This window comes from Musca autumnalis, unplaced genomic scaffold, assembly GCF_047663935.1.
Source record: "Musca autumnalis isolate F117 unplaced genomic scaffold, ASM4766393v1 scaffold_4, whole genome shotgun sequence".
Taxonomy (NCBI): Eukaryota; Metazoa; Arthropoda; class Insecta; order Diptera; family Muscidae; genus Musca; species Musca autumnalis.
Genome location: NW_027411977.1, coordinates 113,020,934 through 113,041,225, shown reverse-complemented (window position 1 = coordinate 113,041,225; position 20,292 = coordinate 113,020,934).

The window sequence follows — 20,292 nt, the reverse complement described above, 5'->3', positions numbered from 1 at the left end:
AGATGACTAGCCCCAAATCGAGTCGTGCGACATCTGGTTGAGAATGAAAAATGAGAGCGTTCGTAGTCTCTACTTAATTAGTCTATGCTCAAACCACAAACATGCGTTAACGACATCTCAGTCGCCGCAGAAAAATGGTGAGAGCCATTCTTTGTCTCTACCATAGACTAATTAAGTAGAGACTACGAACGCTCTCATTTTTCATTCTCAACCAGATGTCGCACGACTCGATTTGGGGCTAGTCATCTGACTCAAGCCAGACTGGGGCTAGTCAAATGACTCAACTTCGAAAACAATTTATTTGTTTTTCAACCAATTAGGGTCTCTGTTTGCAAACTTCGCCACTTTAAAATGTACTTTACATGTGAAATTAACTATGCCAATCTTTTTGATAGGCATATAGTTCGTAAATGTTAATATTTTTAGGAGTTTTCGTTTGAGTGAAACAAGTAGCTGTCACTCAAACCACAAACATGCGTTAACGACATCTCTGTCGCCGCAGAAAAATGGTGAGAGCCATTCTTTGTCTCTACATTAATTAGTCTATGTCTCTACATTAATTAGTCTATGGTATCTTACAACGTTTTTTTTGGGCAGTCAATCAGTTGTTTTTCAATAACATCATCCATAACAGATACAGTCTGATTTGCAAAGAGATAATATTGCGTTAACCCTCTGAGTAGTTTTTGTATTTGCTTCTCTCATGAACAAAACAAATGACAAACAAACATCATCTTTTTTCACTCATACCCTGGCCTCTCCATAACAAAACTACAATAAGCACCATACTAAAAAAACGAAGCAAATAATTATAGGAATATTTTGGTCGGTTTTATATTCTTGTTTGATTTTCGTGTTTAGTATAGTCTTCTGCACGACTTCTAAAGGAAGACCAAAAACTTAGCACGATCGTGTCACATAGTGCAGATCGTGTTTAGTCATGTCGTGCAGAACCGTGTCGAACAAAACACGATCACGCACGGCCAAAAATGTATTCCGGCACGACACGCACAAACACGGCGTTTTTCGAGAAGGCACGAACACGCACTACTCACGGCACGACACGCGCCCACCTCTAGTTTGTAGCCCCTCAATGCACCAAATATCAACATTTGCTATTGAAGTATACAATACCCTCTTCAGCCTGAAAGTTACAAAAAACCCCTATGACACCGTGTGTAGTGGTTGGAGCGCAAGATAACTCTCAAACGGATCTGCCGATTCGGTCAAAAATGTGGCCTTCGTAATATTTTGTGCAAACTTAGTTTAAGTTCGAAGATAAGCTATCGGTCCACTCCTTCAGGTACGTGGCACACAAAATCTTGAAAATGTTCGGAAAAATTGTGCGCACGATAACTCTTGATGGTAGTGACCGACTTGGTCCATACTTTACACATCCTAATATATTTACCAGATATCAGGTTCGAATATGGACTATATTTGGCCACTCCTTCGGGTACCCCCATGGTATAATAAGAAAGGTATAGCAGAGCTCACAGCTGATTACAATTTTTTTCTTTGGTGACCGACTTGTGTCAAACCCATTTTGATATGTTTTGCTTTCAATGTTCCAAATATGACAAATTTCAATTTCATACATACAGAATTTGTATCATAATAAAAATAAAATTAAAACAAAATCCGTTACAAAAAAGTGAAGTTTCGAGTGACAGCCCGCAAACACTATTGAGCCTGTAATGTATGTGAATGATTATACGATAGGTTAAATGTGATCTGAAAATATCCGCCACTACTCTGTTCAGTACATGGACAGCTGAAATTGGTCTCCATAGAACATATTGGTCAATGATTCATGTTTAAGTTTTCCGTGCATGCCACAGATCAAAAGCAGGAACAAGGTCCTCAGATCGCTGGCAGGCAGAATAAAGAAACCGTGTAACCTCTTACAAAACAATAGGCCGATTTGTGGTAAGCTATGCGGCTCCATCGTGGTATGCAAATGTTAGCGCTACGCAGTAGAAGAATATTCAAACGTGCCCTCATGACACTATTGAAGACGGAGACGAAGATTTTACCCTTGCATCAGTTCAACAAAATGTTGTCGATGCAGTACCTTATTGGGTGTTATCGCCGTGAGCATTTTTGCCACGGCATAGTGGGCAGGCTTTCCTCGCCCAGGCACGTTAGGAGAGATCTTCATGATCTGGAAAAATAGGTATAAACGATGACCTCTTTATCAACGAACCTATAAGGCAGACTTGAATAGCATTCATACTGATGCAGTTGCACAGGCTGCACAATGCTACAGTGTGTATTCCGTATTCGGAGGCTACCACCATCCATTCATTGCAGCAGTAGAACGCCAACTTTCAAGCTAGAACGAGTGGCATTAGCGGACGATGCAGTCGACTAAATGAGTATCGGGCCCGAATTAATGCCACGATATCCAACACATGCCCGTCATGTGAATTGGGACCACATGACACCTGCATTTGCTTAGCTCACTCACCATTGTCTCCTGATTCTTTATGGGCGCAACCAGTCCATGTTGCAGAATATTTGAATCTGAATACAGAGGAATCAGCACATATTTGCGATGCTACAATACCAACATCTGTATCAGCAACATTTTTATCAGATCCGCATAAAAAATACATATGCATGTATTTGTTTTTCTTTTTAACGTTCCATTTATTTTTTTAAACATTTTATTAATTTTGAAAACAAAAACAAAACTTGAAGTTTGTCACCAAGATCCAATAATAAAAAAGATGAACGGCATCATAGCACAGTTTCATAAAATTAACTACCCATTTTTTAACGCGGTTTCGAAAAGTTTGATATTTGCAGAACCACGAAATGAAAATAGTACGCATCTGAAGATGATTTTCCGGGTAGCGGACAATTTAATGGATAAATGTGACTATGTTGCAAATAGATTGGACGACACAGATGCGGCCGGGGGATGGATGAAGACACTTAAGGAGATGTATGACGATTTCAAACAGTGGCTCCCAGAAGAAGCTGATATCCAAGATGCGGAAGATTTGGCTTTCAAAATGAACCGTGTTGAGGCGGTGTTTAAGAAAACAATGATGGGCGTATATGATATGCTGACATCGTCCTCGGCAAGCCCTCACTTCGGATAGCATTTCTCGATGGACAGTTCACTGGAAAATGGTGACATAGGCAAAGGAAACTACATATGTCATCGAAAGAGAAAAACAGCTTTCAGACGAAAATGAAATTCTCCTGATACATCTGCATTTGGAAGACGATGGTTTAGCTGAGCAAAACAAAGAAGAAGCTACGCCGCTGTCAAATATAGACGAAAATTTTGTTTACCCCAGAAATGGTGAAGTAGAAGAAGAAACTTAGGTAGAACGTCAGAGCTTGGGTGACAAATGAAGAAGATCATGCCTACCCCATGAATGGAGAAGAAGATGAAACAGTAGAACGGCATAGTTTGAACGTGGTACTACTAATATTTCAGAAAGTCTTCAGAAATTTAGTGAAATCAACGTTGAAGAAATAGCCGAAATGTCTTTGGTCGAAGATGAAAGGGCTGGACAACAACCTGGACAAGTGCAGAAGCTGTTGGAGGCCGACCGCTTTATTGAGCTAAAAAAACAGGATAGTTTAATTTAACCAAGAAATAAAGTCCACTAAAACAAACAGTATATGTATGCAGCAGAGAGGTGCTGCATAGTGCGAACGGGCCAAGAAGAAGGCGGTTATAAAACAGAGAAGGAATACGTGCAACAGGAATATACAACAGAACTGGGATGCTAAACACATTTGGTCTGTGATGAGTGTTAAAGCTACAAAGAAAGATCAAAGGCGTCCTAGCATGATCTAAGTGTTTGTTTTTGGGATTACAAACTCTTGAGCATCGTAGAAAAATTAATTCGGCTCTCTTTGTTTTTGATTTGATTAATGATTCAATTGATTCTCCAGAATTAATATCGCGTATACCGCTTTATGTACCACCTAGGCAAATGAGATATACCGATGTGTTTAACGTTTGCCTACACCGCGTTAACTATGCTAATCATAGCCCATTAACACGGGCTTATTGTTTTATCAATTCCATTAACATGAAATACCAAAAGAAATTTAACCAGTATATAGAATTCAGCATTTCAAAAGATAGTTTTAAATTATATTTTTTAACTAAATTTGATTAAAAAGATTTTTTTTTTTTGTAAATATTTATATTCTTTAAATCATAGTCTGTAAGGAAATTATGTTCCAAAGACCGAAATAAATAAATAAATAAATAAATAAATAAATAAATAAATAAATAAATAAATAAATAAATAAATAAATAAATAAATAAATAAATAAATAAATAAATAAATAAATAAATAAATAAATAAATAAATAAATAAATAAATAAATAAATAAATAAATAAATAAATAAATAAATAAATAAATAAATAAATAAATAAATAAATAAATAAATAAATAAATAAATAAATAAATAAATAAATAAATAAATAAATAAATAAATAAATAAATAAATAAATAAATAAATAAATAAATAAATAAATAAATAAATAAATAAATAAATAAATAAATAAATAAATAAATAAATAAATAAATAAATAAATAAATAAATAAATAAATAAATAAATAAATAAATAAATAAATAAATAAATAAATAAATAAATAAATAAATAAATAAATAAATAAATAAATAATAAATAAATAAAAAATTATCATCAGAATATATGGACTAATGAAGAAGGAACCCCCTGATGGCATTGTGATATGTGGTGTTGGCAGCAACGTAGCATAACTGAAATGAAAACCAAAAATCGGTGGAAGAGGAGCCCGTTCGTTGAATGGATGCTCAAAATTCTGGGTGCTATCACGTAGAGGTTGCTGCATATATTTATCAGATTTTATATTTTGTATTTTAGAATGTTTTTCATTTATATTTTATAATATGTGTTTATCGATTATTAATATTAATTTCATTTATTGTAATATCACTCGCATTGCTATAAATGTGTCTAAGAATGCAAGAGCGTTTTAGAATGCTTCGCAAGGGATCGATCTATTTCATGGTTAAATAAAAATTGTAATTGTCATTCCTTTGCGAGTGGTCAGAATGTTCAAAATACTTTGAACAGAAATTTGTAGCTGCCATCTTTTTGCGAGTGGGTAGGATGTTCAAAATACTTTTAACGGAATTTTATATTTTCTATTTATTTGGTCATTGAAGATAAGATTTGAAGATCCAACAGGCAGAGGTAGCTATTATCACTAGGTGTTTTTGTGTGCGCTGCTGCGGAATTACACTTATGATTTTACGACCTTTTTTTGCATTGTGGGAAAATTCTTCAATGATCAAATGTTTGTATTTATTTTAGTGATAAGAATTGTAAAAGAAATGGTAGGTTAAGAAATCTAATGTAATGTAGTTATTAAACAAAATATTATTCAAATAAATTTATGTGTATTACAAACACTCAAATTGTATAGATGTGTTGGTCTCTGTTCTTATTGTGAACACAGACGAGGTGCGGCTGTCTGGTGTTGATAGGTGCTGAAGGTATCTTTATTTTATTCAAGGAACATGTTTGGTTTTCTTAGTTTCAATATGTTCAAGTGGAGGAATATTGTCACTATCTTTTCGATTTTCCTTGTATTTTTTCCTTTTTGTGTTGCAACCAACTCATTCATAAAATATTGAAATTTATTGAAACATTTCCGTAACAAATTCCACTTAAAAACTAAGATGAAAATAAAAAAATTAAAGTTTTTTCCTCTGACTAAAATTACTGTGACGAAGTTAGTTTTCCTTTACATTTATTGTGAGTCACCTTTGCCTTATAATTATTAAAAGGAATAATAACAAGCAAGAAAGTATCGGTCATACATTCAGCATATTTCTTGACAGCAGGAAGAAGAAATAGGAAAGAAATGTCGACTATTTAAAGCAGAGAGTGGACATATCGATGTTTCTTCTATTTTATGTTCCTCTTAATGTTATATGTATATAATACTTTAATAAGTCCGACTAATAATATAGGGGATTGAAAATGCAAATGAGTTATTTTCAACATGTCAAGTGGATAGTAATCCTCTGTGGAATTTCCTTCGCAACGGAGCTGCATTCAAATTGCCATAAATTACAATTAGTTCGATTAAAAAGTGTAGCTAAAATATCCAAAATACCAGGAGGAGCCGTTATATGGGTTACCTCTCGATTTTCGGTATTTTGAGGAGTTTAGCTAGATTTGTTGACCGAACTACCTGTTATCTGACACTTGAGGTTCACAAAACTTCTCCACCAATAATTGGCAGCGTAGGTCCAAATTTTTTGGTATACGAGGGCTGAACGAATACTATTCGACCTGGGCAACTCCCCGTGTTGCCAGGCGCAATTTGATTTTTTTGGACAGTTCGACAGTTTTTAGCCTATACGTGATCAGTAGTGGGACTCTGTAACTCATTTTTGCTGTTACCGACAAAAATCGGTTAAATTAAATAGCAAAATTATGACTAAAAGCATAAAGAAAAGTTGGCATCACTGTTTGAGTCGGTAGAGGCTAGCGACTAATTTTTATTCATCGTTAACTTACCGAAACATTTCGTTAATTATCGAAATTATAAGCATTTTAATTTTACCGACAATTATCGATAACAGCAAAAATGAGTTACAGAATCCCACTACAGGGCAGTTTGTCATACGACCTTGTGTTGTGTTATTTACAGTGACTTGAAAAAAATCACTTTACAAAAAAAGACATTGTTCGAAAATTTTTCACAACTTTTAACGTGGATAATCACGGCAAGAGTGCATCGATCAAATTAAATCTTTGTATTCAGATATAGCTCTACGAAAAACTGGTTTAGAGAATGCAATCGTGTCCGGTTAATTTTGAGTGGTACACTACAATTTGTTTGCCAGAAGCCTTCTGAGAAATTCGTAAAACGAACAAGATAAGACGAATCATTCTGCATTTTAGCTACATGTTTTGACCGAACTACCTGTTATTTGACATTTGAGGTTCCGAGTGGTCACATAACTTTTCCACCAAAAATTGTGAAAATAGGTCAACACTTTGATATAGCCCACATATAAAAGTGTCACCACACAATGTTTTACAAATCGATTTCCCCGATTTGTTATCGCCACCGAAATCAAAACCAAAGAAATATCAAAATATTGGAAGGTATGGGCGTGGCGTGCTCCTAACGACGACAACTTTTTCTCAATTTTGGAAAATATGTAAGAATAGTTTTACTAAATTACCGTAGCGTTTACACGAAGTGAGCTGTTTTATTTTTCTTAGGTACTAAATTTTTGTGAAATCCCAAATTTAGTGGACTATAACTATTAGAGAACAGCATGGAACAAAGTTTTGTCTTCGTAGAATGATACCTGAAAGTATTCCCTTTCAGCCCATATATACTTTTGTACCAGTCCCGTTCCATCCGTTTAACACTTTTTTTATACCCTCCACCATATGGAGGGTATAATTAAATTTGTCATTCCGTTTGTAACACATCGAAATATTCGTCGGAGACCCTATAAAATATATGGTAAATTTCAAATTTCCTTTACAATTACATAGAAATAAAAATTAAAAACTTTTTTGGCGAGCACATCCGCCATTTTTGGTACATGGGTTACGAAAAAAATCGTGGTTTCAAAACGGTTCGCGTTCACAAAATTGGATGCTGCACTCAAAAGTTATATGCGGTTTTACTCCCTTTTAAAGAAAAAATATTTAAAAATTCCTATTGTGTTGTAATAAGAACATGTATATATGAATCGTTATCAGCATTTGATATCTAACCGTAGATGCTAAAATAGTTGCTAAATTTATTTTTATTTTCGCGAAAAATCAAACAAATATTGAAGAAATCTTGGAATAAATTTTATTTATTCTAAATCAGAGTCCAAAAACTTTCTAAAAAAATAATTTAAAAATACGTACAGAATCTAGACAACGCGTAGAAAAATGTGACACCAAAATTATAAAGATCGCGTTTATAACTTGCATATTACAGCAACAACAAAGAACGGAAATTTATTGTTGGAAATTATTTCAAAAATATATTTTTGGTTAAATACGAAAAATTTGAAAAATAAATGTTGGGAGTTATTCTATTATTTCGCTAAATTTCGATCCATATCCTGAAGTATTTTGCTTAAACTTCTACGAGAAAAGTAATTAGTCATCGTGAAAGTATATTTGCTTTCTGTGATAAGCAATAGAAATAAGAAGTAGAGAGTAATATTGAAATTACATTCAAAGAAAAAACATAGAAGTTAAAAACCGTATAATTCGCGAATTGGTTTAAATCGGTTGAGGTGCATGTGCTTTTCGGATGTAGGGAGTCCATGTCCATCAATATGCATGGATTTTCCCATGTTTTATTCAGCGGCCGCCTATTAAAAATACGTCAATATAAATTATTTTAGACAGATTCGTCAAGAACTGCGGATGTGTCACCACATTCTATTTTGGGATAAATAGGGATATTACTCCCGAATCTTTGTAATTTGTGATACACCTTTTTGGCAAATATAATAATCACGTATAAAGGATTACATTTATATAAAAATTATCAAAGAAAATCGCGGTTCAATTCGCGGAGTTGTCAAAACATATTTTTGCAGATTTTCCTACTTTCAAGGTATCTATATCCGGCGTTTTAGTGTATGGATTCGAACGCGGAAGGGCTTATTAGATCCGGCACGTAAAAAAACTAAAATCACGCGGGGTTCAGGGGTACCTGTACGACAGTTGTAAATTTTAAAGCCAAACATGTGAGAACAGGCTAAAGTCGGTACTGGGCCGACTATGTGATACCCTACACCACTACCTCTGTGCATAATCTTTTCACTCGAAAACATTTCTTTTAAGGAGATACGAAAGTTTTCACCTATCTGACTTTTATACCAAATGACTTAAGACGAACGGAACCAAAATAATTAATATTTAATTTTATATTTGACTACTGCTACATCACCAACATCAATAGGCTTCTATCTCTGTGAGAAAATTTCGTGATAATCCGATCAAAATTCCGACCTGTGGTGTGATTGCAGAAAAAGTGGAAAAATGTATGCATTACCGACTATTGCGGTATCTATATTATTTGACCACCTACGCCAACCTACTTTGCATAATTTAAAGATGGGATTTTCTACTTTCTTAGTCAGGCTTGGCTTTCAGAAGGTCTCCAACCAAATGTGTGATATTTGTCATTATTATTGAAATCGCAAAAATGAAAAGTTGGGTTCTATTAACGACTATTGCGATATCTTCGTTGTTTAACCACCTACGACAACCTACGTTACATCATTATAAAGGTGATATTTTCTACTTTCATGGTTTGCTTTTGGTATACCCTATATAGAAGCTGAGATATTCGCTTTGGAAAAAACTTTGTCTTTTTATCCAAATAAGTTTTTTGCCCATTACGAGCCCTAAATATTATCCGACCATCACCAAAATCAATAGGCTTCTTCATCTGTGAGACTCCCATTAATCCTCAAAATTTCGTGACGATCCGATCAAAATTGCGACCTGTAGCGTGATTTCCAAAAAATGGAAAAATGGGATGTATTACCTACTATTGCAATATCTCCGTTATTTGGTCACCTACGCCGACCTAGTTTATGTCATTGTAAAGATGGGATCTCGTACTTTCATAGCCAGGCTTTGCTTTTGGAAAGTCCCCAAGCAAAGCTGTGATATTCGTCATTATAATTGAAATCGCAAAAATTAAAATTTGGGTTTTATTTGCGACTATTGTGATATCTTCGTTGTTTGATCACCTACGAGGACCTACTTTACGTCATTAGAAAGGTGTTATTTTCTACCCCATATAGAAGCTGAGATATTCGCATTGGGAAGAAACGTCTTTTTATCCACATAAGTTTTTTGCCCATTCCGACCCTTGAATATTATCCGGCCATCACCAAAATCCATAGGCTTCTTCCCCTCCGGGACCCTCATCAACACCCAAAATTTCGTGACACTCCGATCAAAATTGCGACCTGTAGCGTGATTACAAGGTTTAGATGGACAGACGGACGGACAGCTCGTCGAGACATTCATTTTGGTATACATAAGTATGGGTCTACGACCTTTATTTCGATGCGTTACAAACTTTTTGGGCAAATCCAACTTATAATACCCTCCCCACATAGTGGTGTAGGGTATAAAAATAGGTTTTTTCAGAATACTTACGCACAAAATGTTCGCCTTTGGACTCCTATTACTAGGAAGCTGTACGGAGCACATTCATGAGATATAAATCGTGGAATCGCGAGTTCTACAATCCTATAAACTAGTTTCGATTATTAACTAGTTGCACCCTCTAATTACACTGTGCAACAAGGTTTCTGTGCGGTGGAAAATTCCTTTTGGAGATGAAAGCCCTTAGTGAGTATATTAAGATCCCAAAAGGAAATTTTCCCCATAGGTCAAGTTTCTGAGATATCGCGCGATGAATTTTTTGAATTTTCGCCTATGATGCTTGAGAAAATAGCTTTATATCTCTGTTTGCCGTCATTGTAGCTTCGTTTTGAGATTACAAGTCTTCAGTCAAATCGAATGGCGAATCTTTTTGTAAAACATTTCATTCTTCTAACTCAATTCCTTTAATGTCCTTTTCGTCCTTTCTTTCTTGAACCGTAGTAAAAGTACCACAAGATGAGATTTTACAGCATCCAAATATTCCACAAAAATGTTGCTCAAAGAATTTTAGGTACGGTTCTCCTTGACAACTAATCGATATTGTAACGTTTTCATTGTCTTTTTTGACATTTACCCGGTCTTTGTTCAGAAAAAACCTATGTTTTGTTTTTCTGTATATTCGTTATTTGTTATGTATTGGTAGGTAGACATACCCATTGGTTATCGCTTATATTGACATCTGTGATGTATCTGAAGTATTTACCATATATAGCTCCCGATATGCTGAACACGTTAATGACAAATTTCCTTGGAAAATATATACGGTTATCTAATATTTTGAACCGGATATAGCGATATAAAACCCGGATTTTGTACCGATTTTAAGTAACCGATTAAGCTTATATGTATACCATTAGAAAGCTAATAAAATTGCCAATCAGGGAAAATAAATTTTTTGACAGCATCTTACCTGAGCTCGGTGTTAAAACAAAAAACCCATATTCTTGAACCGTTTTTAAGGAAAAATATCACTGCGCGTAAATATGAAGATAAAAGCTTGGTGGGTGAACTATTCTTTTTGCCGATGAAAGTCGATGAAGTTAATATTATGAAACAGGAAGGACAGTTATGACATAGGTCAAACTTCTGAGTTATGACGTGATGCACACATTCTTGATGAACTTTAAGAGCACGACAATAAAATCGTAACATAATTTCAATTTCGCTATAACTCAAATGTTTGACCTATGGCATAACTGTCCTTCCGGGTTCATAATATTAACTTCATCGACTTTCATCGGCAAAAAGAATATTTCACCCACCAAGCTTTTATCTTCATATTTACTCGCGGTTCAAGAATATGGGTTTTTTGTTTTAGCACCGAGCTCAGGTAAGATGCTGTCAAAAAATTTATTTTCCCTGATTGGCAATTTTATTAGCTTTCTAATGGTATACATATAAGCTTAATCGGTTACTTAAAATCGGTACAAAATCCGGGTTTTATATCGCTATATCCGGTTCAAAATATTAGATAACCGGATATATTTTCCAAGGAAATTTGTCATTAACGTGTTCAGCATATCGGGAGCTATATATGGTAAATATTTCAGATACATCACAGATGTCAATATAAGCGATAACCAATGGGTATGTCTACCTACCAATACATAACAAATAACGAATATGCAGAAAACAAAACATAGGTTTTTTCTGAACAAAGACCGGGTAAATGTCAAAAAAGACAATGAAAACGTTACAATATCGATTAGTTGTCAAGGAGAACCGTACCTAAAATTCTTTGAGCAACATTTTTGTGGAATATTTGGATGCTGTAAAATCTCATCTTGTGGTACTTTTACTACGGTTCAAGAAAGAAAGGACGAAAAGGACATTAAAGGAATTGAGTTAGAAGAATGAAATGTTCTACAAAAAGATTCGCCATTCGATTTGACTGAAGACATGTAATCTCAAAACGAAGCTACAATGACGGCAAACAGAGATATAAAGCTATTTTCTCAAGCATCATAGGCGAAAATTCAAAAAATTCATCGCGCGATATCTCAGAAACTTGACCTATGGGGAAAATTTCCTTTTGGGATCTTAATATACTCACTAAGGGCTTTCATCTCCAAAAGGAATTTTCCACCGCACAGACCTTGAGTTCCAATTTGTGGCACAGTGTTATAAGAAAAATTCGAAAAACACTAAAATCAAAACTTCAAAATGTCAGCATCGATTTTAGGTAGATGCAGTGTATATATCGAAAAGTCATACACTAGAACCATGTTGCCCAAGGGGTATTCTTCTGTTCTCTCTTTGAGCACAGGTTTGAGTTTTGCGTGGTTTGGCCAGAAATCAAGAAAGAACACAAAAAACTTGTTTACTTCCACACATTTTCCCATTTTTTTATATTACCACCAACGCAGCTTCCACGAAAATTATTTGTTATGGTCCATATTATGAGATCGTGGCTAAAAAACTTCAATTAATATAAATATATTCATATTTTATAAAATATATTAACATTTCGCGACTTATTAAATGGTGAACCTCAACTTCAACGACTGAAAAACTTTTTTGAATATTACCATATATATTATTGATCAGCACAAAATTCTATGTCGATTTGACCATGTCCGTCTGTCTGTTGAAATCAAGATACAGCTCGCAAAAGATAGAGAGTCAATATTTAGTACAGAAGTTTTTTTACTTGCAGGATGGTTGGTATTGAAAATTGGATATATCGGTCCACGTTTTGATATAGACCCCATAGAACGGTACCTCCTGATTTTCGGTATTTTTAAGGTTTTAGCTCCATTATTCGACCAAAATGGCTGAAATTTGGTATTTAGTTATTGTTGGATGTATACAATTTTCCACCTGAAATTTGTTGGTATAGTCCACGCCTTTATATAGCCCCCATAGAACGGTACCTCCCGATTTTCGGTATTTTTTAGGTTTTAGCTTCATTTTCCTACCAAAATGGCTGAAATTTGGTATTAAGTTATCGTTGGATGTATAAAACTTTCCACCTGAAATTTGTTGGTATAAGTCCACGCATTCATATAGACCTATTTTGAAGGTTTTAGCTTCTGTATCCCACCACAATAGTTGAAATTTGGTAATTTGTCTTCGTTGAGGATATAAAACATCGTTCCACCTGAAATTTGTTGGTATAGGTCCACGCCTTCATATAGCTCCCATAGAACGGTACCTACCGAATTTCGGTATTTTGTTCCATTTTACTTCAATTCAGCTCGTGGTAGAGGTTGTAACAAGTTCGGCCCGGCCGAACTTAACGCTGTTCTTACTTGTTTTAATTTATTGAAATTACATGGGTAAACATGTGTGTGTTTTCCATACCATTTCCGATATTAATTATTGCTTTTTAAACTGACACTTTTTTAATATATGATTTGTATAAAATCTAAAAATTTTGTTTAAAAAAATTAAATTCCTTGTATTTTTATAATGGTTTGTTTATTGTTATTGGTATTTGAACATTTTTAATAGATTGGAACATAAAAAAATCTCAAAACTTTGATTTAAATCTTAAATTCCTCTGCAACTACTGGGCCGAATTTAATCGTTTCCGATGCATCGGAAAGCTGATTGTGTTATCTGTCGAACAATAAATTATGAAAATATCTCTATCCGTTCAAAAGTTACAGATTGAAAACATTTTTATAAACATTTTCTGACCTAATTGAGGCATATGTGGTATCCGTTGTCATGAAAATATAGTTGTGGACAGGAAAGAAGACTAATTATTCAATTTAAGTTAAGGATATTTTATGGTGGAGGGTATAAAAAACTCGGTCCGGCCGAACTTAACGATGAATTTTGTTGTATTTCTCTTTCGAGATAAGCAGAATGATCAGAAGGTTTTTATATTTATAGTGTTTTTTTAACTTGCTTTGTTGTCGGTCTGTCTGTTTAGTTCAAATCTAGTAACTAATTTTTAACACAGTGGCACACCTTTTCAGATTTGGATGACAATGGTTTTGAATATGAAACCATAACCAATATGGGTCCAATTTTTCCTATAGCCCCCATATAGCGGTACCACCCCATTTCATGTATTTTGAGGATTTGATCTTCGCTTTTAGCCGAGTTGACTGCAACTTTACAGAAATTTCCCCACCAGGTACAGGTTTTAGTGTAGCCTCCAAATAATGACACATTTTTTTCTACATTTTCGACCTAAATTGACTGTAATTTGGTTAAAAATTAAAAAAAAAACAAGAGTTATGCTACGAACAATTTTTCCGAATATTTTTGAACTATTGTGGGGGAGGTACCTGAAGCAGTGGACCGATATGGCTTATCTTCGAACTTAACGTATGTTTGGACAACATATTACTAAGCCCAAATTTTGAACCGAATCGGCAAATCAGTTCGAGAGTTATCTTGCGCTCCAACCACCTCACACTGTGTCATAGGGGTTTTTTCAACTTTCAGGCTATTTTCTCAGGAAGTGTGGACTTGCCCCTGATGAAACTTGTACCGTCGGTTGGGGGGGGGGGGGGGGGGGGGGGCAGTGAATACAAGTTGCATAAACAAAAATCAAACGGATTCGCGAGCAGGTCCTAAACTGAACTTATCCCAAATTTTGTCTGGGAGGTACCTGAAGGAGTGGCCCGATTGAGTCCATATTGGAACCTCTAAGTCTAAGTCTGGTCTAAGTCAAAGTATGGACCAAATCGGTTACTCCCTTCAAGAGTTATCGTACGTATAAATTTTCCGAACATTTTCGAACTTTTGTGGGGGAAGAACAGGAAGGAGTGGACCGATATAACCCATCTTCGAACTTAAACAAAGTTTGGACAAAATATTATGAAAGCCAAATTTTGGATCGAATCGGTTGATCCGTTCGAGAGTTATCGTGCGCTCCAGCCAGCCAGACAGACAAACGAACGGACATTGCTCAATCGACTCCAAATTGTCTGAAATACATATCGTCCAAACATATTTGGGGTCTAAAACCAAAAAAAAAAATTTCGTCTACAGTGTTCTAAATTAAAATAATTACAGTGTTTTACTTACAAATGCACTAAAAACGAGAAATTAATTGTTTTCTTAGCCTCAATAAGTAAGCATTCTTTATGATTGGATCTCTCAAATAAAAAGCTTGCATTTAAATTAAAAACGGCAAGCGTTTTATTTGAGAGATCCCATTATGAAGAAGAATATACTTATTAAGACTAAGAGAAAAATTATTTTCTAGTTTTTAGTACATTTATAAATAAAACACTGCAACTTACTTATACCCTACAGTGTAGGGCCTATACTACTATGCACTATGTGCTATGTGGGGAAGGTATTATAAGTTGATTTTGGCCATAAAACTTGTAACACATCGAAATAATGGTCGTATACCCATACTTATATATACCAAATATTGGTTGTTGATGGAGGTCCCCACCGGATGGTGGGATAATATTTAATGGTCGAAATGCGCAAAAATATTATTTGGAGAAAAAGTCAACGTTCTTTTCTATGTTCTATAAGGGGTATCGCAAAAGCAAAACCTGACAATGAAAGAACAAAATATCACCTTTCTAACGATGTAAAGTAGTCTGTCGTAGGTGGTCAAACAACGAAGATATCACAATAGTCACAAATAAACCCCAACTTTTAATTTTTGCGATTTTAGTTATAATGATGAATATCACAGCTTTGGTTAGGGACCTTCTAAAAGAAAAGACTGACTGTGGAAGTAGACAATCCCATCGTTACAATGATGTAAATAAAGTACGTTGGCATAGGTGGCCAAATAACGAAGATATCGCAATAGTCGGGAATACATCCCATTTTTCCATGTTTTTGAAATCACGCTACAGGGTAAAAACCTTATTTGGAGATAAAAAACAACGTTTTATTCCAAAGCAATTATCTCAGTGTCTGTAAGGGGTATACCAAAAGCAACCCCTGCTTTTTGAAAGTAGAAGATATCACATTTCTAACGATGTAAAGTAAGTTGTCGCAACGAATATATCGCAATAGTTGATAATGAATCTCAACTCTTAATTTTTGGGATTTAAATAATAATGACGAAAGCTGTGATACGCTTTGGCTGAGGTCCTTTCAAGAAAAACTGGCTATGAAAATAGAAAATCCCGTCTTTACAAGAACGTTGGCGTATGTGGCCAAATAACGGAGATATCGCAATAGTCGAGAATACATAACAATTTTCCATTTTTTGAAATCACGCTACAAGTCGCAAATTTGATCGGTTCGGCATGAGGGTTAATGGGGGTCCCATAGAGGAAGAAGCCTTTTGATTTTGGTGATAAAAATAATATAATAATTGTTCCACAAACATTCCTGAAGGGACAAGGGAGACTTCTCTCATATCAATGAGTGCACCCCGAGTCATATTAGCTCAATGATATGGGACCTACTGTTTATCGCCGAGTCCGAACGGCGTGTCTGAAGACACCACTTTGTAGAGAAGTTTTACATGGCTGAAATACTCAGGAAATGTCGCCAACATTACTGAGGGGTATTTTGCCACCGCTGAGGTTGCCTGGCCGGGGAATCGAACCCACGACCTTCAGCGTGCAAGGCGGGCGTGCATACCATTGAACCACGGTGATTTTGGTGATGGTAAGGTAATATACAGGGCCGAAATGAGCAAAAAAACTTATGTGGGGAACATTCAAAGTTTTGTTCTTATGCGAATATTGTAGGTACACAGTAGGTTGGCGTAGGTGGTCAAACAACGGAAATATCGCAAAAGTCGGTAGTGCATCCCATTTCCATGTTTTGTAATCACGCTACAGGTCGCAATTTTGATAGGATCGTCAAGAAATTTTGGTGGTTAATATGGCTCCCAGAGAGGAAGAAGCATATTGAGTTTGGTTATGGAATGGGCAAAAAACTTATGTGGACAAAAATTCAAAGTTTTATTCTTATGCGAATATGTCCGCTTTTATTAGTCGTATTCCAAAAGGAAAGCCCGTCAATGGATGAGAAAAATATATTATGATGCAAAATAGGTTGGCGCAAATCCCACATTCCCAATGTTTTTATTTGAATGTCACTGATGGGTATCTCAGCTTTGATTGGATGCGTTTCAACAAAATTGGTGAAATGCTTGTGATGTTGAAAATGACGCTGGGATATCCCAATTTCCAATTTATGGAATTTTATTTCCATTTTCCAAGGAGAGAGCTTGAAAATGAATATAAACCATATGAGCTTTAAATTAATACAAAATGTGGCATTTATGGTAAAATATCAGAGTTATTGCAAAAGGTGCTAAGCTATCAAAATTTTAATATTTTGAAGTTTTTACTTTAATGACAAATACCTCTGCTTCTAATTGGTTTATTGAAGACATGTAAAATGCTAATCAAGAAGACCAGCAAAGCTTTCAATCAGTACCAAGTAGATGTCGACAGTAGTCAAATATAAAATTAATGGTCTGTTCCAGAACTGCAAGAATCTACTAATTTTTACTATTTTTTTCGATAGCATAAAGGAAAAATGTTATCGTAGTAAAAAATAGTAGCTTCTGGCCGGTTCAGGAACAGAGCATTAATTTGATTGTTTTTAAGTCTGGAGTGTTACCCCCCAATGGATTAAACGTCATCATTACTCTCTATTACAGAGAGTAATGTTTTTCAAAACGAACTGACAGTGTAGCAAAATTTTACTGATCGCTACCAATATCATGATTTCATCCCTGAGAAGGGAATTATCAATTGGCTTGTCAGTTTTTGAAATGGTGCCTTTTTAGCGAAAAACCGTACTCTTTATGTGTTTAGTATTCTCATATGAATGAGAATCACACTCACTCTTCGGCTTTTCCAAAGAACACCAAAATCAAAATATTTTGCAACATGTCAGCACGTATCAACTAACACTGTCAGTTCGTTTTGAAAAGCATTATTCTCTGTAATAGAGAGTAATGATGAAGTTTAAGTCATGGGGGGTAGCACTCCAGACTTAAAAACAATCAAATGAGATTGAAACTTTAACCAAAAACAAAACAAATGTATAAAATTAAATATTAATTATTTTGGTTCAGTTCGCCTTAAGTCATTTGGTATAAAAGCCAGATAGGTGAAAACTTTAATATCTCCATAAAAGAAATGTTTACGAGTAGTGGTGTAGGATATCACATAGTCGTCCCCGTCCCGACTATAACCGTTTTTAAATTATTTTTCGAAAAAAAAATTACAAATCTTCTTCTTCAAAGTTTTAATTTGGAGATATTTTCTCACAATTTTTGTGGAAAAATGTTGCATAGTTCTCTGACAAATTGCCGCCTAAGAGAAACTACTTTTGTAAGAAACATTTTGCGGTATACGCTATAATCTGCATATATTTTATTGATTTATTTATTGTATTAACATGTAGTAAATACAATGTTAATAAGAGATAGCATTGGCTACAATGGTCATCAGCTTAACATATGTTTTTGTGAGCTTATTAGGTTTCTAATAATAATATCGTATTTGATCGGAATCGGAAATTTTTAGTGAAGAAAATTTGGATATATCTTTATCCGTTCAAAAGTTACTTGTGTGCAATTTTTGCTCTTGCGAGATATTTAAATTGAAAAAATTGAAAACAATAAAAACTGATAAACTTAATTGTTGCAAATTTCTAATATATTTTGAAGAGTCAGTTTTATTCATGAGTTTGTCTAGCAAACATTTCAATTGAGGTTAATTTGCAAACTTTTATAATAAATCACAATTTTAAGCATTTCTTACACAGAATCTCTTCTAACAGTATACCAGTACATATATACAGATGAACATATTTTCACTTTTCAAAAGCTTCATATGTTTAAATAAAATTTAACAAAAAATACTACTTGTTGTTATGTTACAGGATTACATCACCCTACCGAATTACTAGGATACCGTTGTTGTATTTACTCTTCCATTTACATCCATTGCCGTTTTGAATACATTTACCGGCTGTAAAGTTTGGAAATTTGCTACGGTTCGAAAGACTTTAACAATGCAAAAGTAAATAAAACACATACACAAGGGATAGCATCGAAAGGAGAATGAATTTAAATCAATTTATCTTTTAAAACGATATTACTGTCAGTCGTAGGTCTTTCTGGCTTTCTTCCTTTTTGGTTAGGCTATAGGAACAAACTTTAATATACGAAGAAGTGAACTACATTTTCAATGGTACATATCGAATGAGGGAATATTTGGGTGAATTTTCTTGTTGGTGTTGTTGTTGTTTCTTTCTATTCTACTTCGTCTTACACAAGTGGACAATTATGTTAATACCACTTATTTAATGTGAACGAGTTTCAGTCATAAAATTTCATTCTCTCCTAGTTGTCCGAATCTTAAACCAAAGCGGTTATCCTTTTAGCTTCATTATCACACCGAAATGGTTGAAATTTGGTACTTAGTCTTCGTTGGGGATATAAATCTTTCCCTCAGAATTTTGTCGGTAAAGGTCCACGACTTCATATAGCCCGCATAGAACGGTAACTCACGATGTTCGGTATTTTGAAGGTTGTGGCCACAATAATCAACAAAAATGGCTGAAATTTGGTATTTAATCTTCATTTGGGTTATACAACTTTCCATATAAAATACCTTCCTAGAACAATACCTTCCTATTTTCGGTATTTTGAAGGTTGTGACCTCAATATTGATTAGAAATGGCTGAGATTTGTTACTTAGTCTTCGTTGGTGGCATACAACTTTCTCCCAGAATTTTGTCGGTGTAGGTCCACGTCTTCATATAGCCCCTATAGAACGGTACCTCCGGATTTCCGGTATTTTGAAGGTTGTGGCCTCATGGCATGGCTATATCGATGTAGAATTGCACGCTGATCAAGAATATATATACTTTGTGGGGTCTACAATGATTATTTCGAGTAGTTACAAATGTAGTGACAAACTTAATATACCCCCATCCTATGGTGGAGGGTTTAAAAATATTCTTTAAAAACCCAAGCTTGATGGTCTTTTAGTCCTAAAAATATTCTTAAAAAAACCCCAAGCTTGATGTTCCCTTGGTCCTTAAAGAAATATTCTTTAAAAAACCCACGCTTGAAGGTCTTTTAGTCCTAAAAATATTCTTAAAAAACCCCACGCTCGATGGTCTTTCGATCCTTAAAGAAATATTCTTTAAAAACCACACGCGTGAGGGTCCTCTGGTCCTTAAAAGAATT